This window comes from Anser anser (assembly GCF_964211835.1).
Source record: "Anser anser genome assembly, chromosome: 1".
Lineage (NCBI taxonomy): Eukaryota > Metazoa > Chordata > Aves > Anseriformes > Anatidae > Anser > Anser anser.
The window spans coordinates 127665470-127675657 of NC_139720.1; the positions used below are offsets into that span (position 1 = coordinate 127665470).

At 37.2% G+C, this 10188-nt stretch overlaps 1 long non-coding RNA gene across 1 annotated transcript; it reads right to left on the reverse strand.

The window, feature by feature from the left end:
- Positions 1 to 2166: 2166 nt before the first annotated feature.
- LOC310888956 lies at positions 2167 to 9746 on the reverse strand. The gene is made up of 3 exons (XR_014576280.1): positions 9662 to 9746; positions 8493 to 8585; positions 2167 to 7325 (listed from the first exon to the last, which is right to left on the reverse strand). It is a non-coding gene; the product is annotated as an uncharacterized lncRNA (long non-coding RNA).
- Between the last annotated feature and the right edge of the window lie 442 nt (positions 9747 to 10188).

Below are 10188 nucleotides of genomic sequence, written 5' to 3' on the forward strand. Positions count from 1 at the left end.
GGTGTTTAAAGACTTATTTGGGATTCTTTTCAAAGTTTTCTTTTTCACAGAATCACAGAATGGCTGAGGTTGGAACGGAGTTCTGGAGGTAATCTGGCTCAGCCCCCTGCTCAAACAGGGACAGCTGGATCATCTTGCACAGGACCATATCTAGGCAGCTTTTGAAGATCTACAAGGATATGTGAAATACATTTCATAGAATCGTTAAGGTTGGAAAAGACCTTCAAGATCATCTGGTCCAACCATTTTTTCTGAGGTTCCAGCATAGTATATTTAAGCAATCTCCATGTGACCCCATAAATATATATTTTTTTCTCTTGGCTCTTTCTTTTCATCCCTGGAAAGTAGTTTCTTGATTTTTAAGTAGTTCTACATTATTATGGAGAAAGAGCTAAATCTGAGTGTATAGCAATAATTATTGTATAGTGGCTATTTAGTAGTAATTTCTAAACTCAGTCTTGGATCAGGGTAATTCCAGACTTGTTTCTCCAGATGTGGTTCCAATGACTTAATGACTGCTTTAAGAAGCAGTCATTTCTAGGGTCTAAAAACCTCTGCATCACATCCCATCATGACCATAAGTCACCCTTCCTTCTTGGGGGTATACATGATCTTAGTCTTTTCTGTCAATATGACCTCTACAGTCTCCATGAGAATATCATTACCATGGTCACTAAACTGGGCAGAATTCAGAGGAGTATTTAAATCAACAGAGACTTTGTGTTAAGCCAGTGTAGAGCTGGGACTAAAGCTCATATCTTCTAATTCCAAGCTTTTTCTTTAGTCAGCATGTTTCTGTTCATACTCATTTCTGTCCCTAACGATCTGACTTTCAACAGCAGCACGTAGATGAATAATCAGCAGCACCAGTTTCACATTCAGTTGAAGAAGTCAATTGCCAGGAAGCGGTATTCCAGAGGAAGCACAGAGCTTTACCAGTCTTGGGGCTACATCCCTAGAAATGATGTTCTATAAACTGAATCCCTCTAAAACAAGCAGGGAAGTCTTTCAGTGTGAACTTCACTGATCATTTCAGTGCCAATTTGGGGTCCTAGTCCTCCAGACTGAAGTACCATGGGGATCTAACATTTAGGATGACGCTTTATGGTGTAAAGCTTAGCCTTTTCTTTTAACCACAGCATAGGAAGGAAGCATACAACCTTATTCAGTCCTGCTTTCATGCCTCAGCCTGTTCAAGGCAGCCCCTCTCTATTGGCCACTTGGTTCCTCCAAATATAGAGACCACAGTCCTGACTCCTCCTCCAGCCTCACAAAGAAAGAAGGGAGGAAGGGAAGGAACTTTCTTACTCTTTCAGACGTGAGAGGAAGCACAAAGTTTGTCTCCACTGCGAGAATGAGCCTGTCCTTTTTTGCACTGTGAGATGTCATTCAGCTGAGCCAAAAACAGGCCCTACCACTGGTTACATCTCGCACTAAGACTTGTAAAGAGGTGACCACAAAACTTTCTTTGCTGCAGTAAGCTAAGCCACAACTTTTTGTTGTATGGAGAAAGGGAGAATTACAGAAAACCAATATATTACTTGCGGCACCAAGTAATAAATACAGCCCGCATCCACACTGTGGGATGATTGTTTAAGGAGCTAATAACCTGTAGTAACTTGAGGCAAGATCAGCTTGCATGGCCAGGTTAACTGTTCACTGTAGAAGTACTAACACACATTAAGGTTAAGGCATTTTCCTTGTGGATGGGATATGAGTTATAAATGGAGGAACATCACAGAGGAAATAATGGCCCAGGGCCATTTTCCTATGAAACAATGAAAAATGTGAAAAACAACTTCAAATAATGGTCGTTTTACTCTAGCACCTGCATACCTATGCCATGCACTGAATGATGCTGACTAATTAATGAAGTCCATCTGACGATGTCTCCCTTTGAAGGACATACAATCCATATTTCAAATTACATTTGAAAATTTAATCATCGGAAAGTAGAATTTGCTCATTAGTTAGTAATAATATATGAAGTTCCTCTGTCTGTCCCCAGATAGGATGGATAAAGACAAATTAATTAAAGACATGCCACAGAATATGTGCAGTCCCACTGGTGGTATAAAACGTAGCAAGGGAAGTTATAAAACCTGGAAATGTTAAATGTGCAGCAATGTGTTAGCAATGAATAACCCACACAGACACTTTAAATAAAATAATAAGAAATTTCTTCAAAACATACAGTCAAAACACAGGTGTTCCTCATCTTAGTTCCAACATGAAATTTCCTTGTGATATATTTTTTTCTAGAATAATACAGCAGTTGAGCCTTTAAAACTTTTGAAAGAGATATTTCTGTTCTCACCCTGAGATCAGTCAAGGCAATTTTTACTGGTAATAGAAAAATCTCATGAAAAGTACAACATATTTTGCATTGCTCACAAACATCTGTGGAAATATCCTAACTAGAATCATCACTCTAGCTGTAGCAGTCACCATCTGCCTGGCAAACATGCAGAGTGCTTTCTCAGGAATAGACTGTGATATTTATCCAGAAAATGCAATAAGCATGGGAGTCACAGTGTCCTACCGAAGGGAGCAGAAGCAGTCTTATGTCTGAACTCACTTCCCAGTTGTCCTGGAGGTGATGTCTATGTCCTTGACTCTTAAAGGAGGAGGAAATCAAGCCTGCTCTATACAAATGGCCAGCCTGTTGAAAACAGGGTGCTACCATCCCAGTGACTTGCTCCTAGGAAGGTGCATACGTCTTGCAACCCTGGACATAAGGACTGTCATTTAGAGCCCTATGTCCCATCACAGAATACAGAAGTCCCTGCTTCACTCAGCAGAAGGATAAAGGCCAACCAGGATCCTTATTAACCTTAATTAACCTATGCTGAACACAGATGCTTTGTGTAATTGATGTGTCAATAATAAAAGACACATATATTTGCTTAATGTTTCACAACATAAATCTAGCTAGTAACACAGAAACAACACAATTTCCTACATTTCTATTTCTTTAGATACTTGAAGGCAACCAAATTTAATTTGATTTTAAGCAATTTACATTCAACAATTTTACAGGGCAACATTATAAATTCAGATCACCATAGGAAATATATCTAAATTCTAATAAGAACCAGTAGTATTTGTGTAAATTGTAACAGTACATAGACCAGAAAATTAAAAGGCAATTTTCTTCCAATGTGACTTATTTGTCACTTGAAGACTACATATCTATAGAATGTAATGAGGAAACATAGACTCAGTACTAAGTTTATTTTATTCACAGACAATTCACAATATCATGTATGTTAGTCCAAAGAGAACAATTCTTACATTCTCCCCTTTATTTTCATATCATGCCTCATTACTCTTGAAAAACATGGCATAAACATTTCTTCTTCACTTGGGTTCTTTACACATGTTCTGTCAGACATATTTGTCTTAGAACGCAGAATAACTTTCCCAGCAGTAGCATGGGATTTTTAACCATCTCTGATCCTCATTGTCATTCTTCCCTCCTGACCTTAAAATTGTGCCTTAGTTTGCATATTCAAATCAACATCACAGTCAATTGTTAAGTGTTTAATAAACTACAAATAGTTTACATGGATATTTTTCTGTTTCCTTTCTGATGTGTGACCTAAATGATCTTACAAACATCCCATTTGCTCCACATAGAAAAACCCATTCCTGAAGAGCAATTTAACTGCATTTTAAGGAAGCAGGCCCCCAGAAAGATTGATTTCCAAATGAAGACAGAATGTGCATATAAAACACACCTACGGGAGTAGGTGGATGTCAGTCAACTCATGATATAGTTCTCCCCAACTCCTACACAGTCCTGTGTCTTTGCGTTTCAAGGTCAAAGACAGCTGCATGCTGACTAATCTTCTCCCAGAGTTCAGTAATGAGTAGTCATTTCTCTTTCTCCATAATCATTTTTAACAAACTTGTTTTCCCTCACCCCTTTGGCTGTTATATGCCAAAATAAATTTACTGAACACAGCAAGAATACAGTCAAGTCCAGAAGCAGCTTTAAACTCATAGCTTTCACAATCATGCTTACTTCACTAGTGTGTTGCTTCATTAAAACTCCTCCTTCTGCAAATGCACTGAGATTTTGAAACATCTCTTTCAGTGAGTTTTGTTACCATCATTTTCTACCTTTATGTGAAAAATCATGTGTTGTTTTATGTTTGTTTGTTTGTTTTTCCATCAGCAAATATTTGGTAACATTTTTTTTATTTGTGTGTTGCATACTTGTGTCAAAATATTTCAAAAATTTTTCTGAAACTTTTTAGAGTAAAGATGCTAATACCCCAAATGATGAGAGAGACATCAGTTTTGATTTCTTGCACTGATTAGCCTTATGTAGTATCAGGTAAGGAGCATACAGATTCAATCTAAATCTCAATTACCTACATAAAAAATATTTACAAGATCCACACAAAAATTCTACTAAGGTGAATTGATTTTAAGTATAGTATAGAATGATATCTGCAGGTAATCATTAGCTGACAACGTCTGATTCATCTCTTTGCTACCTAAAGTTCCTATATTTTCCAATGGTCTAGTGCTTACTAACCAAAAGCCCACTTTTCATTCTGTTACTCAGTGTCCCAGAAAATTACTTCTCAATTTTGTGATTTAGCTGCTTAACCTCAAATGATTATTTTTTTTTTCACTTTCTAGTTGATTAGTAGAGATAGTCCAAAGTAATGCTACACACACTCTGTTAAGTATTTTGTTGCCACTTCTTTTGATGATTCTTTGAGTTGGAAAATCTGATATTTTAAGCTGCCTTTATAACAAGACTGATGCATACACCTCTCATGACTCCTTTCTAAACTCATCAGCATACTGTAAGAGGGTCAAATATAGATGCCATAAACTTACCCTTAGCAACACGCATGCAATACTCTAAAAGCAAATATTTTTCACCCACAAAACTGGGTTGTGTAAGAACAATTTACACTTGCCAAGATGAGTTCTACAGCTGGGCTTTATCCCTGTGTAAATACAGCATCTAGCTAACTAGCTTTCCTCCACTCATTTCAACTGCAGCACGGTCTACTCCCACTCTCTTGCCTGCCCATTACAGAATGGTAAAGGATAATTACTTTTTTATTATTATTAAAAAGAAGGAACATGTCATATAACAGAAAATTAATTATAAGATCCATTTCTTTTAATAAAATTACTTTCAAAAGCACTTACCACACTCACCTCATCTTATCTACATGTCCTGTTGTCAGTATTCATACTGTTATTGGTCTAATTTAAATAGTAAATTTTGTAGAGCAGAAATTTTTCTTCTTGTGTATCTGTGAATAAGTATCACATACTTCTGCTACTCTGTGGGCTTGCTTGTGCTTGGCTACCACAAGCAGCTGAAGAGAGAAGGATAAAAGACCAGTCTGCTATCACGCATCTCACAGACTCCTGTGTGAAATGCTTTGCATTTGGGTTTTCCTGACATAGTTCAAGCTCCTAAATGAAAGGAGAGACCTGGCAAATTACCATTCAGCTGAAGGGAATACTCTATGCCGTTTAATGAGATATCTTAGTTTTTAAAGTTTCCTTGTGTAATCAGGTGATTTTGTGAGACATCATTCCAAGTGATGTTTACATGAGAGCTGACAGAGTATATGTCCCTTCAGTCCCACCAAAACCAAACTATATTTTCCAGATATCAGTGATCACAGAGCTATTATATTTACATAATGTTTTTATAAAAAATTAAAAATAAATAAGATATAGCCATGATTTAAATTTTAAAAATGAAATATCAGAGAAACTGTTTCATCTTGTATGCAGCATGGGCCATACGCTTATCAGTGCGGGTTTCCTTATTGCTTTCACAGTAACTGTGCTGACTGTTGTGCTCATATAAGGGTTTTATCATACATTTACAGAGTCCTGCTTGACTGCACAGGGGACACAGAAACAAAAGATTCCACGAGGTACTTAAATCTCAGTTTCCCAAAAATGACTTGAAGAATTTCTTGAATATCTCAGAAGTCACAGTCACATCCTCAAGTGGCAGGTTGTAGAGCCTGGATGACCAAGCAAGCATGACACCATTCCTGCTGGCCTCGACATTTTGATGGGTACCTGAATCTCCAAGTCCCTGGAAGGCAGAATATACAGAAAAACAGCCTTCTACAACTTCTCTTTCAGTTCTTCCTATGTGGAGATTTCTAGAATTTGCCTTGCAATGAAAAATGTCAATCTTCTTGACATATCATGAAGGAGTGGTGTGGGGGTTCATTTTTTTTGCCTTCCCGATGATTTCCAAGGTAAACAGTCAATCAATAATTCCCTTGGAAATTAAAATCCATTTTTCAGCCAATTATATCTCTAAATTCTTATACGACTTTCAAAAAAGGGGTTTATCTTACTAAGACAGCAATTTTCTTTTGAAAACTAACTGTAATCGACAGAACCCATTCAGTTAGCCACCTCTCTGATACCAACAAATTAACATAACAGAGTATGTGAAAGAAGAAAACATGGTAGAGCAATATTTTCCCTCCCATTTTTGTGCTTCCTAAAGCATTTGAGGTAAAATATCTATTAATCTTTAAAAAACATTGAATTTAATTACCCTGACTAACATTAGCTTGTACCAAATGTTACAGACATGTTTTCCTTCATACAGTACAGAATGTTCTTCTAACTTTAAGCTTGTGTAAATAAACTTCAGTCCTTTGAGAATTTCCTAGCTAAATTCTACTGTCAATTGGCATGAAAGAAGCTTCTCTGCAGTTAGCCTGTCACCTCATTCACTTTTCTTCACCCAAATAAGTGTATGAAATGCAGTAGTTTGATGTTTCTTTTTTAAAGTCCAACACCAGCACAGAGTGATTTGTACCAGTGTCCATGAGAACATTACAGATTTTACTAAAAATTTCACAAAATGTGCTCTTCCTGACTAACAGTTCTGAATCTGACTTGCCTTACATTTGCAGGTTATCTTGGTTGGCTGTGGAAGTGCTGCAGAATACAATATTTATGTTGTGATAATATTTTTGGGGGTTAAGCCATAGGCAACTTGAGCTATCACCTAGGGTAACAGGTTGAAGAAGGTGAAAAATATTCATAATTGGTGCTGCTTTACTTCCAATAGAGCTCCAGAAATCCAGACTGGATGCAGCTTCTGTTACCAAGGGATGACCGTTGGTAGCTGACCCCTGGATGGCAAGTAGTCCCAAAGAGGTGTTTGGTAACGAGGACATCAGAAACAGCAGTCTCTGTCCTGACCTTCCTATTCCTCTGTCAACAGTGGCAAAATGAGCCTCATTTCCCAGGGCCCTCCTGGCTCATTCCCATTCCTTCAAGTCCCCAGTGTAAATCAGGCTGGGCTGCAAAGCAAAAATGACAGCTGTTTCCTGACAGAAAAAAGTAGAACAAAATGTTTTCTACCGTTTAAGCTCTCAGTCAAAAAGAATATATATATATATACATACACACTTATCTATAACACTTTAAAATTATTATTGCAAGGGTGTAAGAGAAAGAAAAGTCAAAGCACATTTGAACCCAGCAGTTTCAGACTATAGGGAAAAAAAAAAAGGAATAAAAAGGAATAAAGCAGTTTGCACAGCTAAACACAAAGCTGCAAATCATTAAACATTGTTGAAGCGGAGACACAGGCACCATGGAATGGATAATGACTGTTGTTGCTCTGTATAATCTTGATGCTATGGTACCAAGTTCAAGTGGAATTCTGAGGCTGTCCTATGGAGTATCGACACATTTTCTTCTTAAAGAACATGGAAGTCCTTTTATTCCAGTAGTGAGATATGGAATACAAAATGTTAATGAAGTCCCTGGTTCATTAAACTTATCTTTGATCCAGTCTGAATTATGATTATTGTGTAAAAACCATTGAAATCCACAAAAGAGAAACAAATTCAAATATTGTCGCTAGATCCTTCTCCACAGTGAGAAGTGATCACTGACAGTCTTTACAAATATAACCCACCTTGCCTAAAAGTCTAAAATTCTTTATTCCTAATTTTCTGGGCATTTTTCTATTTGCTAATGTATATCTATTAGCTTTTTCTTAGCCATAAACTTCCTTGCCCACTCAGTGAAGCAATGCAGTTTTACAGTGTTTCTATCTTCCATTTGTATTTGTTTCTTTTTAATGGACTCAATGGACCATCTCTTAATTGCAGCTCAGATCTGTTGATTATGGCTCATACACACTCTGAAAATAATACTAAACTCTGTCTCAGCACTGGTGGATTCAGGCACACAAACAGCTTGAAAAAGAGACAGTAAAGGGAGAAGACTCCCTTTCTCAAAAATGCCATGGTAATCTGCCAAGAACTATTATAGGTACAAATAAACCCGAAAGAAAAATAAATACGGCTATAAACGGTAGAAAAGATTAAGATTCAAACTTATTCATGCAAAATGCATGACAGCCAAAAAGAAGAGGGAAAAGCACTCTCTGCATTAGAATAAAGAGGTGTCCGTTCATGTACGAATGAGAAATCTTTGTTCAAACAACAAGCACTCACCACAACTACATGCTGTCTCCAGGAGGATACAGTAGAACCAAATACAGGGAAGGATGCAGAGAAAGGAAACACCACTTAAAGCAGAAACAGCATCTGTGCAAGAAAATAATAAATAAGCCAGAAGTGTGCAGCCTGGAAGAACAAAACTGAAGGAGGATATGATAGAGGTCTATAAAATCACAATTCAAAATGTGGAGGCATCAAATGAAATGTCCAGAGGACAGGTTCAAGGTTAAGTATGTAGTTTCTCATATGATATGTAATTCAACTTCAGAACTCATTGTTCCTGGATATTATGTACAGGAAAGTTTACATGATTTCAAGAAAATGTTAGACACATTTTTGGAAGGAAAAAAGAAGTCCACAGAGGGTTACTAGGCATGAAAAGACACTCTAGCTCTAGAAGTCACTAAGTCATGGATGTCTGGAAGCTCAGCAGGCATACCCTGGAATATATGGTTGTCTTTTGCCCTTTCTCTGTTTTCCTCTGGTCACCATTACAGACAGAATATTGGGCTAGTTGAGCCTCTGCTCTGAATCAGTAAGGCCATTCTTGCACTGTAATGACTTCACGCACTAAACATTAAACTGAACTAAATGTTCATCTTGTCTGTAGTTTAGACCTGAATTAGCTCTTATATTCTACAGGTTTTATCATTGTGTACCTATCATAATATTGCTTTAACAGTATTTCCACATTATATTGATAACAAATAAATATTCAGTATTGTGTTTTGGGAAGAGAAAGACCTAGCTGCAAAATTCAATATAGACATCATCTAGCATTTAAAAATTTAAATCCACTAGTGGAACAAATAAGATCCTGTGATTTCTAAAAATACACTTAGCTTTCTTGGTGGATTAGCAACCGGAAGGTTTTCACATGTTGAGGAGACAGATTTCAGAGATGAATTAATTGGCATGTAGGAAAAAGAGAAGACGGTAAGCACCAGCCATAGCTAGGGTAAAGGACACAGGCAAGTGTCAGAAATGTTGTACCATTACCACAGCCATATTAAGGATTCTGGAAGTCATAAGCACAGTTCCACAAATGGGCAGCTCCCAACCATACACGAATCTGCCTCCAAAAAGAGACTTCACATCACTTTCTCAGTGAGCAAGACCAGCAAAACACTGCACAACAGCAGATAACTGCATAAGCATGATACCTTCAGATGCATATTCACTATTTTTCCAAAATTCAGGCAACTTGAGCAGCTCAGCATCCAAGCAGTAGATGACTGAAGATGGTCTTGGGATAAAAAAAAAAGTGATGTTCCATATGCTTATCACACAGATATCACATACAATACCATACAGTATAAGATATTAGGCAATGCTTTCAGTGGCTTATTGATACAGGGAGTTCTTTCAGGCTGGGAAACTGAGGCCCCTGCCTTAAGTACAAATAAGTATATAAGCTTTATGATATACACACATCCATACACACAAGCACAATGTACTATCAGTACAATGTCTCTGACTGTTCAGCATAATGTCAAGTAACTGACAAAGTCTGATTGCAGTTTGCACAAATAAACAAGGAAGAAAATAATGAAGAAAAACAAAACAAAACAAAAAACAACTTCCCACTCTGCACAGAGGTCTGTTAGTTTATGAAAGTACAGTTGTTTCCTAAAAGTATTAGAGGGGGAGGAACATGAAAAAAATGGAAAAATTTAAAATAACTGGGAGA